We start from the raw sequence: 15,568 nt of genomic DNA on the forward strand, positions 1-15,568 counted from the left end.
CAGGAACGAGGTAAGTGACACCATCCTGCGATTCACATCTGTGACACACGACACGGAATACTCTGTACACAAATGTAAACACCGGGAGCGAGCAAGCGGTACCTACTGCGCAAGCGCACACCCTCACCTGCTCCCATCGTCACATATAGCCTACACATCGCCCTGGATACCTCTCATTTGCGTCTCAACACCACTGCGAAGCGCAGCGTCCTGAGCGTCTTAAAGGGCCAGGCAACCGAAAACTAATGCCAGGTTCAGAAACTCGACCGGGAGCCCAATGTAGGATTTATTTGCTTTTTATCTCAACTTTATCCGAACACTCACCGTTACCATGAAGGTATTTAAAACATCGTATGTCGGTATTAATTGTTATGGCTTGCAGTTCCAGAATATTTCGTGCTTGTTTGCAGCTAGGTTATTTTGAATCAAAGTTTTACTAGAGTCTCTTACTAGCTTTTAAAAGTGAAAGGGGGACTTTTAGTTTAGTCATCTAGAAACACGCAGCATAGTGGTTGTTTTACACTTGCCTTCGTGCAAAAACGTTCTGCATTGCTTATCAATATTGAAGTTTTTTCTGATTTGGAACGTACAATCCATCTTTTTGGAGGAACAAAAATTGCCAAGCACAACATGTTTTTCCGAGGTGAAAATCACGCAGATTGCATTTTAAGTTAGCCAATTGGACGAATGCCGGTGACCATGATGATTTGTAAAAGAGAAAATCCATGGCTGGAAACGTGCCCTGTTCACAGCGCTGGAAATAGAAGCACTGGTAAAGCAATAGGTTTTGACTATGTGAATAAGTATATAAGCAGTTTGTATAAGCATTTTTTTTTATTGTAAGTTGTAGCTTGGTGAGCAGTTGTGCAATTTAAGCAAAAAGCTTAAATAAGCAATGATAAAGCCAATAGGTTTTGCCCACGTGAGATTTATTGGCTTTACTGAAGTTTTTTAGCGCATGTTGTAAATGGCTGAAAGTAAGGTGAAAAAGCTGTATGACACAGTGTCGCGGCGCTCACTTGGTCCTCTCCTCGGGATGACGCTGATGCTATAGAGGGTTCCCCCTCCCATCCGTCCCCAGCCCGGATTCGTGTGAATGACCCTCGGGCTCGGGAGACAGGTGGGCGAGGGAAGGGAAGAGTCAGCTGGGATAGACACCTGCAACGAGACAAAGAGAGAGGATTTAGATGCTACTCCTTCTCTCCCGGAGGTTATAGTATTCCCCCCCGGTGTCCCCTGCGTTACCTGCCTCGTCCTCTCTCCCCTGGTTGGGCGGAACTGTAATCAGAGCCCTGGTCAAGATCTCGGTCTCGATGGACTGGGGTGGCACCACTCTCGTGATTTCGCTCTGGCTGTGAGTGACCCAAATACGTTTTTTGAGCCTCACGAAGGCGCTACAACTCGAGACCCGGGAATCCGTGGGGTCTAGGAGCGCCTGGACGAAGGGTGCAGGCAAGGAGAACAAGGAGGTCTGGAGCACCCGCTCACCGCTGGTGGCGCTTCCACTCAAGGCCCAGGAATCCTTGGGGCCGAGGAGCGCCGGGGTATCGGTCACAGAGGGGGTGCTTCCTGCGATGTGTCGAGGCAACGGACACACCCGCTGGGGAAAAGAGAAGGCGAACGGAGGGCACTTGTTACCCCTCCGTAAGAGATGGAGCAAAGGAGCGGAGTCCGGAACCTCCGAGGTCGGGTCGGGCGCAGGACGCGGTGAAGGCACTCACCTCGGGTGACTGTTTGCGCCGGTGGAGAGTCGGGCGGTTCCGGAGGCGGTAAGCGCAGGACTGAGGACACGGGCTGTCCGGCGCTTCTGGAGGCGTGGGTCTTCGGTCTTGGGATCCGGGTTGTCCGTGGTTCTGGAAACTCGGCGGGGTCCGATGATGCTGATCGTGGGCCGTTGGTCAGCTACAGGTTTCGAAAGCGAATCATTGGCGCCGCCTCCCTGCGTAGTTCCGTCTTTTAACCGACCGCGCTCCTGGTCACGTGGGGGAGCGCGGTCGCTACGCCTTGTGGGAGCTGTAGTTCTGGCGTGATTCTCCCTCGGTTCGTGTTCCGATCTGTCCTGCCCACGCGATCATGACACACAGCCAGCGTTGTCAAGCGTTATAGCGCTTTTTTATTTTCAGTTATGCTGCACTGAAGCTAGTGCTGCTGTATTAAATGGCTAACAAAACACTGGCAAAGCTGATAGGTCTTGCATAGGTGAGCCCTATTGGCTTTGTCAACGCTTGGTATGGACTGCCGTATGGTAAGTTATAAGTATTTATATAGTGTTTACAATGGCTGAAATGCTAATGTTATAGAATGGAGAATGCCCGTGCCAAGTTGTTAGTTTGACCAGATTCAGAAGCATTCTAGGACCATACAAAAACTGTGAAAATGTGCCATATAACTGCATAAATGTAACACAAGATGTAGGTAGACAGAAAAGTGCAATAGGTTGTGTTGGACTTGGCCCTTCTGGCAGGTTCACCCCTGAACTTTTTTTTCTTTTTACTGGTGACTTGGTGTGGTGATTTTTTGGTTTCTGCGCACTTTCCCTGTGTCCCAGAGTGGAGAAACAGGATGGAAAGAAGTCTTGCCAGTGAATCTTAAGATAGCAGCAACCCTGTGGTTTAACATGAGTATACTCACGGAACATGGTTGTCCCAAGAATTGGAATTAGAAAACCTGATTCCAAGATAATCGAAATCTAGAGCTCTCTCTAGTTCAACCCCCTCTAGGGTTAGTGCCCCTCTGTAACCCCTATGAGGGTTTATTGCCATAAACTTAGTTTTACATGCATTGAAAGGCCAGAAGTAATATAGAATTATTGAAACCTTAAAACAAGAGTCTTTATGCCCATTGGGATTTTTGAGATCAGCAGTCTGCAAACAATAACGCTGTAATTCCAGTATCCCCAAGGACTGGGGAGTAATTTTCGCATCCATAAGGAGATCGACAAAGCTGTTGCTAAAGAGACGGAATAGTTTGGGGGCAAGGATTCAGCTCTGCCTAGCATCCCTATTGACTCCAAGACCATCAGTGGTTTCCTCTTTTACTCCCCAATGGATTTGAGCAAAGTTATCGTAATGGAGTCTGGTTATGTCATACAGGGAGGCAGGTAGCCCTAGAGCCTTGAGGGTGGACCAAAGTTTAGTCCTAGGGACCATAGCAAAAGCAGCCTTAAGGTCGATGAAGGCAATGTATAAGTTACCCCTGTGTATGTCGACCTCCTTTAATCTTATAAGGTGAAGCCTGAACGCCTGATCCACTGTACTGGCTCTGGAGCAAATCCCAGCCTGGAACTGAGAGAGAATCTTGTTTACTCAATCCAGGCCAGAAAGTGATCCTGAACCAGCTTATAGAAAATGTTCTGGCTATAGTTAATGAGGCTAATGGGCCGATAATTTGCTGGATCAGACTTGAGGCCCTTCTTAAAAATAGGAATGATCTCCGCACCCTTCCAGGTTGTAGCACCCACCATTATAGCGTTAGCTACACGATTAAGATAGGGTGCCCAAACAGCTGGTTTGGATGTAAATAAATCAGCTGGGATTCTGTCTAATCCTGGGGCCTTGCCAGACATATGGGAATGAATAGCTAAACAGGTTTCTTCTAGAGTGAAGAAGCCCGTAGCATATCCTGGAGCTTGGCTTGGGGTGATCGAATCAGATGTTATGGAAAAGACAGTTGGTGGGTTAACCATAACCAAGGGAAGTAACGAGGCAGAGGCCCTGGGGTCACTGTAAAGAGAATGAAAGTGATTAACCCAATCTTGTAGGAGAACGTTGACTTCAGGCCTTGATATAGACGTCTTAGCCCCATGAGCTAATATGTGCCAAAAGGCATCCTGGTCCCCCATTCTTGTGGGGGTCAAGACTTCCGTCCAAATGGCACTATCCCACGAGATTTGTCCGATCTTTATGGTGAGTTTGTAGGAGGCTCTTGCATACTGGATGTCTTCGGAGGAGCCTGTTTGAGGGTATTAACTAGAAACCTCTTTGCCTCCCTACAGTCTTTATTAAGCCAAGTAGGATCTACGGCAGGGGGCTTACTCTTGCCGGAAAGAGGCTTGGTGAAATAGTGCATTTTTAGTTCCTCAAACCACTTATTGTGGGTTCCCATAATATAATCAGGGGCTTACTCAGAGAAGGAAAGCAAAATTGGGATAAAATCTTGATATAATTGAGAGCGAACGCTCTCATTGTTTGCCACTTGTTCCCACCTAACCTTCCTCCTATTATTGCTGATCGTTAGGTCGCCACTTAACTGTATTTGGTTTTGAGTCACACTATCAGAGTTCTCGCAAAAGGTAAGGCTAGTGGAAAATGATCGCATTCGAACTGAGGTAGACCTTCCATGTCTAGTATAATATCTCAAGAATTGACATCAATAAGGTAACTGTGCTTGTAACTGCTTGCTTAGTAGCAACAAATAACTATAATAGGTGTTCAGTGGATTTCCTGGAGCTTTTGGCCCCTGTGCCACTGCACCTGCTGCACCATGCAACAGGGTCATCCAGGGTGCTGCCTTGGGGGCTGTTCATGGAGATGAAACCAAAGTTGAACCACTTGCAATGACCGGTGCCCTGCAGCATGGCTCCTGGGTCCTGCTTCTCTGGCTGGCTGTACTTCCGAGGAGAACGAGACACCTCCAGCAACCAGGAGGGCCATGTTGAGGGGGGGTTTACCCGGAGCTGTGGCGAAGTGAACCAGCCGCAATTGCTGAAGTGAGATGGGGTTGCACTGAGGGAGATGTTTTGCAGTGCAGCTGGCTGTTCCTCCTCTGTGGAGAACGAGACACAATGAGCTTTAATATTTATTCATGTTTATATTTTTTGTAACAATTTTGTATGGCACTTCAAACTAAATTAAGGTATAAGAGAGCTTTACACTGCAACAAAAGATACAATAGGGTTTATCTGTAACAACAGCAGCAGATGCAAGAGGGGCAGTCAGAACATGAGCTGTAGACTGAGAGGGGGTGGCGTTGAGGGGGTTTGCGAGGAGCGGCAGTGAAGTGAACCAGCCGTGATTGCTAAACGATAGTACAGAAAACAGAAGAGAAGGGGCAGAACAGAGGATGTGGTGTAATGACCAGAACTGCCAACCTTGGAAGCCGGGTTTGAGTCTCTGCATCGGCTCAACATTCTGTAAAAGCACTCCTCTAAGACAGCAGCCTCACAAAGAAGATCAGCGGATGAAAAGGAGAACTTGGGCCTTGGGACACTGATAAGATCAAACACACGCAGAACAAAACAAAATAGTATGCAACAGCCAATAGAAACAGAGGAAATGTAGGTGGCAGGCACGCAAACCAATAAAAAGTAAGGGTGGGATGTAAGCCCCTTTTAAGATTTGTACTATACCAATAGATTTCACAAGCGCTGTGCAGGCAAAACCTAAAAGAAAATACTCAGAGAACCCATAGCAGCAGAAAGGGGGCAGAGTTATAAAAAAACAGAGTCTAACAGTCAGCTTATACAGTTATTTTTTTAAAACTCTATTGCAAAGAAATTGACAGCAAGAACAAATGTGAGAGTAAATTTGTTCTGGCTTACGTAATTGGTCAAAATGAGGTTGCATTTTAAAATAGCATACAGTGCTTAGGCACCTGCAGCAGAGATCTTTGTGTGCCTTACAATTTTCAGGGGATAATAAAAATGTTAAGACAACTCTGGTGGTTAATGTGCCTGCTGCAAAGCACATCATATGACATGCATACCACAGGTTTGTATTTTATATAGATAGGTAAGTGGGTTACGGCTTTTGAGATCCTTGTTTCTTAAAGTCCTACTACTATAGCACAACGAGTTATGAACCATCATTGAGCTGCATATAAACTGCAAGATATGTGTTTAGAAACCTATCATATTTTTTTCTCTCAATCTGACATTATTCTGAAGTTGCTAAAAAGGGTTCTTCTGGGTACTAATAAACTCTTATTAGTACTGACGCCACTTCCACTGCATTTGTTATAAATCCTGACTTTGTGTTCGCTCTTGACGATGCACTCTTAACATAATGCTTACTAGTATGGATGATATGTGACTCTTCCATTATAACCCTCTACTTCATTGGTTGTATGACCTTCACCTTACGTCTTAAACTAAGGGCAAGGTTTCCTCAGGAGTAGGAGTGATGGATGGCCATCTTTCGGCTATTTTGAAGGGGGAGAAGATGTTGATTACTATCCTTTCCAGCCTCTATAAGAATGAGAATGGCATAGAAATGAAGCTTATGCCAGCTGAAAACAAAATGGAGGCTTTCGTAGCAAGAGTGATAGGGATAGAAATGACTGCATAATCGCAGGAGTAGAGAATTGGACAGTCAGAGGTGGCTTGTTAAGAGCGGCATTTGACTGTTGATTCCCTCACAACCTTTTAGACTTGGGGATGTAACCACCATCAATCGGATAGAAGAAAGACTTGAAAATTAAAGGAGAGCATCTAAAATACTTCTGCTAAGTCGGTTTGGTTAAGACCCCAATTTATGATCTTCAATAGAGACGTTTTTGATAGGCAAAATGGTCGTCCATGGCAACTCACAGTTCATATCTCTAAAATAATCCGCAAGATTGTCTACATTGAAAAGGCTGGAAATCAACAATATTGGTGGTACTATTCTTTAGGTCTTCCATGAGGAATCCTACGTGATCCTTCAGTGACCCACTAAAAGTGTTTTAGCCATGTTGTACACCAGTGTGGTTGCTGTTCAGTATGGAAAAAAGTTAGTGGCATAGAGGAGACTGGCATGGAGTGAAATGTTGTTGAGCCCTGCCTAACCCCTCTCTCTACCCTAAAAGACGCCGTTAGTTCCCCCCAACACCATACCTAACTCTGGCTGTGGCATCAGAGTATAATTCATGCAAAAAATTTACAAGAGACTGGTCTACCCCCATATCCAGTAAAGTGGACCATAACTTAGTATGCCATATATAAAGCCCCCCCCTTAGCATTTACGTACTTGCCCATCAAAAGAGACAAATTGAGGGCTTGTTCAGTAGTACCAAGTCCTTCTCGAAACCCAAATTGAATATCTGATATGATCTTGTTATCGTCCGCTAAGGTCTCATCTCTCCAGCACCCGCTTTGACTGGCTTTGAATAAGTTGGGACCTATGTCCTTGGCTCAAGCATAGCAAGCCCTTGTGCAGCGTAAATCTTGACCACTTAGTGACCATGGCCCTCTTGATTTATTTGTCTCCACTACAGAGATTACAGCCTCCATTCTCTATCAGCTCTTTCACAGCTCATTAGAAGCAGCAGTCGTTCCTGCCAGCTGGAAAAGGGCTAAAGCCATTCCTCTCCTCAAAACGCTGTCTGCCAATCTATCTTTTTTCGGAACTTTCGCTCAACTTCCCTGCTTTCCGCCATTGCTAAAATGCTGGAAAAGTTGTTTAACATGCAGTTATCCACTTATCTAGAGAATAATCTTCTTCATCATACTCAGTAGGGCTTCCACCTGCAGTATAGCACATAAACTTATCTTCTCGAGGTAGCAGAAGTGCTTAAATTTTCTTTGGTTGAAGGTAAAAGTGCAGCGCTGCTCGGTCTGTCAGCTGCATTTAGAACCTTGTATCAATCTATGCTGCTAGGCATGACGGAGTTGGGTATCGGAGGCACTGCTTGACGAAAATCTTTCTTGGAGGGTAAAGAGCAAGAGATCTGGCTTGCTCCCCATTCTACGACCAGTAAACAGCTAGCTTTCGGGGGTGTCACAGGGCTCTTGTCTTAACCCTACAATATTTAATATCTATATGGCCCTCTTAGTTAATTACATTGAATCTTATGGGTTGGTGACCATCTCATATGTGGTGACACTCAGTTGCACCTTACTTTTGATCCCTCTTCCACAGCCATGGCTTTGACCTTTGACTCTTGCCTGAAGGATGTCCTTCACTGGCTGTGTGAGAGTCATTGCAATGTAATGCTTACAAAAACGGAGATTCTGCTGTCTGGGCAAGTTAGAGAACATTGGCTAAACAGCAGCTGGCCGAGGAGACATCCCTCTCCCCCTTTCACCAACCTCAGTCACTAAGAATCTTGGAGTAAAGATTGATGACAAGCAGTCTCTCCCACCTCTGAATATGTCCACCTTTTAGTGGACTTGCTCATTTCACAGCGCAGCTCCGTCTGGTAGCTGCTGCTGTCCCTGTTGCTGCAGCTGACCCCGAGGTCAGAAGTTCGAGGCCCTCCTCCACCCGCAGGCCCCTACCTGCGCCTCATCCCTGGTGGTCCAGTAGTAGAGCATCACTGCTCTGCTGCTTGGCTGCACTTCTATCTCACTTTCTGCTTTTCTCTCTCTTTTATTGCCTTCTACCTCTGCCTTTTGCTTCCTCTGGCGTTTGCTTTTCTTTCCTTTCCATGTTTTTCCCTGTTTTCTCCTGCGTTGCCCCCTCAGCCCCGCCCCCTCCAGTGACTTTTCCCGCTCCCGTTTTTCACCTCCCAGCCCCTCCCCCCCACAGCACTACTTAATTGCGGCCGCCCAGCGCCAGGGACTCAGGTTCTTGGACCTTCCACCGCTACAACACTTGCACCCTCCGCGCCCTCAACCCTGGACGCCACACCACCTGACACCTAGAGCATGGACCTTTTGCCTGCCAGAACTGCAGCCACGCCTTCACCCACGCCAGCACACCAACTCTCCTCGCCACCCAGCTGACCAACAGCGCACCCGACCGGCTCATCTGCATCCTCCTCAATGTGAGATCCCTCCACAAACACCCCACAGAAATCTGGGACCTCCTCGACGCCGCCTCTCCCGAAATCACCTTCTTCATGGAAACCTGGACCAACCCTAGTTCTGGACTGGACATCGCAATCGCCATCCCCGTCGGCCACAAAACCACCTGCAAGGACCGCACCTAACCAACCAGGAGGTGGCATCGCCATCATCCACAAGAAAACCCTCCGACTGACCACGCACTCAAATGACCCAACGACAACCATGGAACGTCTCCACTTCCAGATCCAGACCAACCCCAAGACCTCCCTCCGCTGCACCCTCGTCTACAGGCCCCCTGGCCCCCACCCGTCATTCACCGACGGCATCGTAGACCTCATCGGACCCCAGGCTCTTGCATCCACTGAGTAGATCCTACTCCTGGACCTCAGCTTCCACCTAGACAACCCCAGTGACCAGAACACCGCCTCCCTACTGGCCAACATCGGACTCAAGCAGCTACTGTCGCACCAACCCACACAGCCAGACACATGCTCAACCCCATATTCTCTGCCAGCGGGAACATCACCTACAGCCACACCACCAAGCTCCTCTGGACCGACCACCACTGCTTCCAGCTTGCCTTCGCCATGCCCACCGTACACCACCGCCCTCATCGCCCCCCTTTCGCAGCTGAGAAAAGGCCACAGAAGAACATCTCATCAACCTCCTTGGCAGAACCACCCCGCCAACACCAAGCGATGCCAACACCGCAGCTCGAAACCTTAACCGATAGATCTTCAACTGCACCGACACTCTGGTACCCCTCAAGAAGACACCAGGCAAGCAACACTCCAAGAAAGCCAGCTTGTTCACTTCCGCCCACCAGAAGTCCAGAGGCACCTGCCGATGACTCAGGAAGAGATGGAGGAACAACAAAACCCCAGAAACCCACGCAACCTTCAAATCCACTGTCAACGCACACCTCATTCTCCTCAAAACCACAGAGAAAACGGCCTTCCAAGACAGAATAAACACCAACACACACAACACCAAAGAACTATTTGACATCGTCAAGGAGCTCGCCAGGCCTAATAGCGAGACCATAGACATTCCACCCTCCCAAGACCTCTGCAACAAACTCCGCACCTTCTTCCACCAGAAGATCAGGCAGATCTACGACGGGTTCGACGCCCAAGACCCCACCACCATGCCCACCACATGCACCACGCCACACCCCAACAGATCGTGCTCATACTGACTTCGCTCACCACAGACAACACACTCAAGACCATGAAGAGCATCCACTCAGGAGCCTCATCAGATCCCTGCCCGTACCACATCTTCCACAGAGCAACCCCTTCCATCGCCCCCAGTTTCGCCGCACCATCAACTGCTCCATTGAAACTGCCACCTACCCAGATGACTAAAAACACGCCAAGATCAACCCCCTGCTGAAGAAACTGTCCACAGACCCGACAGACCTCAAGACCTTCAGACCCATTTCCATCCTCCCTTTCCCAGCTAAGGTCATCAAAGAGAAACATGTCCTGGACACCTCCTAATCAGGCTTCCGAAGCAACCCCAGCACTGAGACCGCACTCCTCGCCACCACCGATGACACCTGCTCCCTCCTTGACATGGGAGAAACCGCAGCCCACATCCTTCTAGACCTCTCAGCCGCCTTCGACACCATCTCACACCACACACTAATCATGGGACTCCACGATGCCGGCATCTGCGACAAGGTAGTGGACTGGATCCACTCCTTCCTGACCAGCAGAACACAGAGAGTTGGACTATCCCCGTTCCTCTCAGAACCTACAGAGATCAGCTGCAGAGTGTCCCATGGCTCCTCCCTGAGAGCCCCACCCTCTTCAACATCTTTATGGCCCCCCTCGCAGCCATTGTGAAAAGCCACGGACTCAACATTGTCTCCTACACTGATGAAACTCAGCTGATGATCTCCCTCACCAACGAACCCACAACCGCCAGAACCAACTTTCACAACGCAATGAAGGCAGTCGCTACCTGGATGTAAGAACGCTACCTCAAGTCAACTCAGACAAAACCGAAGTACTTATCCTGGGACCCACCCCCTCAGCCTGGGACGACTGCTGCTGGCCCGCCCCACTAGGAACCCCTCCCACCCCTACGGACCACATACGCAACCATGGCATCATCCTGGACTCCTCGCTCTCAATGTTCCGCCAAATCAACGCAGTATCCTCATCCAGTTTCCACACGCTCCTCCTACTTCAAAAGACTTTCAGATGGCTCCCTACAGAATCCAGAAAGACATTCACCCACGCACTCATCACCAGTAGACTGGACTATTGCAACGACTATATGCCGGCATCACCCAGAAACAGCTCATGAAACAGAACGTCCAAAACGCTGCAGCCGGACTGGTCCTCGACATCCCCGCCACAACCATATGACACAACATCTTCGACAACTCCACTGGCTTCCTATCAACAATAGAATCACCATCAAACTCCTCACACATGCCTGCCAAGCTCTCCACGACGCAGGACCTGAATATCTGAAACACCGCCTCACCTTCCACACACCCACCAGACAACTCTGCTCTGTCCAACTAGCCCTGGCCTCCGTCCCACAGATCCACAAGACCAGGGCCAGAGGAAGATCTTTCTCCTACCTCGCCGCCAAGACCTGGAACACCCTGCCTCTCCACCTCCGGCAATCCGCGTCATTGACACAGTTCAGGAAGGAACTCAAGCCCTAGCTCTTCGAGTGAACTTCCACAGCCAGACGCATCAGAAGCCCCCCCCCCTCCCACAGTGTCTTGAGACCCTCAAGGGTGAGTAGCCTCACTCACAAAGAGATGATGGACGGAGCGCTGAAACTTTTCAGACACTCACCCCCAGTCACAGATCTGGGTTGAATCCATCATCGTTCTTTAGCTCACTTCGCTACCCCAGTTCAGACACAGCTATATGCAAATCAGTATTGACCCTGTGCCTCATGGGAGCAGTCCAGCCCGAACTGCCAAGCCATGTCTTCCCTGGACTGAAAACAAGCATCCTGGGAATGGTTTCGGACTAACAGCCCTCATCAGCCAGGCTAGCTTGAATCTAGTGGCAAAGTGAGCAAGGGACCAACGTCTGGGCATACCCTGCCAACTTAGGGCAAACAAAGCAAACACAAAGAGATGATGGACAGAGCGCTGAAACTTTTCAGACACTCACTCCCAGCCACAGATCTGGGTTGAATCCATCATCATTCTTTAGCTCACTTCGCCGCCCCAGTTCAGACACAGCTATATGCAAATCAGTCTTGACCCTGTGCCTTATGGGAACAGTCCAGCCCGAACTGCCACGCCATGTTTTCCCTGGACCGGAAACAAGCATCCTGGAACGGGTTTCGGACTAACAGACTTCATCAGCCAGGGTAGCTTGAATCCAGTGGCAAAGTGAGCAAGGGATACCCTGCCAACGTGGGGCGAACAAAGCAAACACAAAGAGAGTAGCCACACTCTACAAACCCCTGATTGATTGATTGATTGATTGATTGATTGATTGATTGATTGACTGGAATCTGCTTTGCCTTGCTCCACTCAATAAGAACATTTCTCTACCTTACTACCTCAGGAAGCACATAGGACAGTTATGGACTATGTTAACATCTTATACCTCTTATACCTAGGCTGACCAGAGAGTTGGATCAAAAAAAGTGGTACAGAATGCAGATACCTGCCTCAATCGGGTAAACACTGAAGGAAGTCCGTATGGTGATATAATTCGGAGATGGTGCGAAGGTTGTGAGTAGTGGATCTATTGGGTACAAACCCTGCCTGATCTGGCAATACCAGTCTCTCCTGTAGGAGCTTTATCCTGGTTGCGATTATTTTTGCTAAAATCTTTACATCTATATTTATTAAAGACTACGGCCGGTAAGAGTCACATTTAGTGGGGTCTTTGTCTGGTTTGGGAAGTGCTACCAAGAGGGCCTCCCTTAGTGAAGCGGGGAGTTTGCCGTCTTCATTTGCCTCCTCATACATTTTGGCCAAATATGGTATCAACAGATCACTATATGCTTTATAAAATTCTCCAGGGAGCCCGTCCAAGCCAGGTGCTTTATTATTTGGGTGAGAGTTTATAGCGTCTACGATTTCATCTTTAGTGATATGGTGACTCAGCAATTTCCGGTAGGTGTCAGACAGCCATGCTATGGCAGTATCCTGTAGATATTGATTAGTTTCTAGTGAGGTGGTGGTTGTTCTTGTGCCGTAAAGTTGACTAAAATAGTTTTTGAAGCAATATAAAATAGATGAAGTGTTGTATAAAGTGTGGTTGTCTTCATCTGCTATCTGTGTTATGTAGGACGCTATTGGTGCCGGTTTTATTTTGCTTGACAAGGCTCGTCCCGGTCTACCTCCCTTGCCATACGTACGCGCCGTGAATCTACGCGATTTATATTTTATTTCATCAGCTGCATATTTCTGATTATCAGCCATCATTTCCCTTATTTTTGCTAGCAGCGCATGGTTTTGCGTTAAAATGTGTTCTTCCTCTAGTTGTGCAATGTCTCTTTCAATCATTTTCAGTTGCTGCTGAATGTCCTTCAGAATACCAGCATGTTTGTTAATGCAATGCCCCCTTATTGTGACTTTAAATGCTTCCCATAGCGATCCTGCACTATCCACTGACCCTGAGTTAAAATCAAAATAGTCCGTTATGGCTTGGTGTAGTTCGCTGCGAAACACAAGGTCTAAGAGGGTGCTTCCCTGCAGCCTCCATGTGAATTGTCTAGGCACATAGGTAGGGACATCCAACGAGAGACGGACAGGTGAGTGGTCAGATAATGTTTTGGGTAGGTGTTCAATCGTCTTTCTCCATGTGCATGCACCCTGTGTGATCAGCCAGTAGTCTATTCTAGACCATGTATTATGCGTTGTTGACGTGCTGGTACCCTCTTTACGTCTACCATGCCTCAGTCGCCATATATCAGTCATTACCCATGCGTCCATGCCCTCCCGCAGTGCTCTAGCAGCTTGTTTGCTATACCTTTCATTACCAGTGGATCGATCAAGAGCTGGGTCTAGACACGTATTAAAATCCCCTCCCCATATTACAGTCGCGCTTGGCAATTCTGTAATGGTTTCATAAAAACTGGAGTCGTCATTATTTGGGCCGTGAGACATATTGTCAGTATTGTACCCCCAAAATTACCATGTACTATTACATACCGACCTTGGTCGTCTTTGATAGTATTTATTGGTTGGAAGGGAGTACCACGCCTAAGCATCACACCTCTAGCATATGTTGAGAATGAGGACGCTATACGATATGTCTCCCATCTCGTGCCCACCCTAGCTTCCATGATAGAAGTGAGGTGCGTTTCTTGTATACAGGCAGCGTCAATGCCATGTCGGTCTAAGTATGCCAGTACTCTACGTATCTTCTGCGGATTTTGAAATCCACGGACATTCCATGTCATGAACGTCAGTTTGCGGGTATGTGAGCTAGTGTCAACCATTTCTATCGTCATCCCAGTCTGGATCCCCCCCCCTTTGAATACCATGTGTTGGTGTAAAGAAATAAATGTATGCTTATTCAATGACGACCGGACTTTTTTGCAATCCCATCCCCCACCCTCCACCCACTCTGCACATTCCCATATAGCGGAGCCAACCCTAGAACAATACTCCATTGCACCCACCGCCCCTTCCCACCCCCAAATAAAATAAACAAAAATAAACGCAATGAATAAACTGGTGTGGTTCACACTAAAGGGCCAGAGCTGCGACCCCATTTCTTGTGGAAAGAAACCACATGGGTAAACGCCCTATCAACTTGCATATCCGAAACTCAATATATTACAACACGTTTACAAATAATTTCCAGTGAGGCAGCAGCTAAGAGCCAACCAGACACCATTAAACCAGAGACCCAGAGTATATCAACAGATCGTATGGAAGAATAGTGTCCCAAGTAAGGTACAACCAAATGCAATCTCTTGACTTATCTGGTCCTGCATGTTATCCCGACCCTGCAATCAGGTACTATTGGTGGATGCGCCTTCTTCGTTTCTGAGAGGGGGCATGCGCGTCAGTTCTTAGGGTAATCGCCGCAGTGTTCTTGTCAAAATGTCTATGGCTTGATAATCCAGTGTCACTGAGTAGCTGCCACCTCATTTTAGTTCAGCACTATATCGATCCTTACAGTCCAACGTTTGGCGGGTCAGTTATCAATACTTACAATACCCAATCATTCAACGTCCGATGTAGTGGATTGTTCTTCCTGATCTCCCCGTGGCGATTTCCTCCGCGTGCTCCTCTGTCCTTTCTGTTAGAGGAACTTCAGCACTTTCTGAGGTTCATTGTAGATCCGTGATTTCCCGTCATCCGTGACTCTAAGCCTGGCAGGGTACAGCATAGCATATTGTATGTTTAAGTCTCTTAGTTTTCGTTTCACCATGCCGAACTTCTTTCTCGCTTCCTGCACAGATGCTGTGAAGTCGGGGTAGAGGGAGATATCCATTCCTTCATGGTTCAATTTGCCCAATTCTCTGGCCTTCCGAAGCGCCGCATCTCTGTCTCTGTAATTTAAGATTCTTGCTATAATCGGTCTTGGTCGGGAGCCAGCCGGCAGTTTCGGCGCCAAAGATCTGTGTGTTCTCTCGACTATGAAGATGTCAGAGAACGTTTCTCGTCCCAGCAGGGATATGAGCAGTTGCTCCACGAATCGCTCCATCGGTCCTGTATTCGTCGTTTCCGATACTCCCGTTAGGCGAATGTTGTTTCTACGGGACCTCGCTTCCAAGTCCTCCGCTTTCGCAGTCATTGCCGCTAGTTGTCTCTCCATCTTGGTCTGTTTCATGTCCATCTGCACCTGACTCTCTTCAGCTTCGGATATTCTGCGCTCTGCCATATCTATTCTTTCTGTGTGCTTGTCTATGCGT

At 48.0% G+C, this 15,568-nt stretch overlaps 1 protein-coding gene across 1 annotated transcript in view; it reads left to right on the forward strand.

The window, feature by feature from the left end:
• The first annotated feature begins 204 nt into the window (after window positions 1-204).
• LRRD1 (leucine rich repeats and death domain containing 1) overlaps window positions 205-15,568 on the forward strand; it is a 191,706-nt gene continuing 176,342 nt past the window's right edge. Inside the window, exon 1 of the mRNA XM_085631088.1 lies at window positions 205-337. The gene's annotated coding sequence lies outside the window, so the exon portion shown is untranslated. The remainder of the gene's footprint in view (window positions 338-15,568) is intronic.

The sequence above is a fragment of the Triturus cristatus genome, chromosome 10, assembly GCF_964204655.1.
Source record: "Triturus cristatus chromosome 10, aTriCri1.1, whole genome shotgun sequence".
NCBI lineage: Eukaryota > Metazoa > Chordata > Amphibia > Caudata > Salamandridae > Triturus > Triturus cristatus.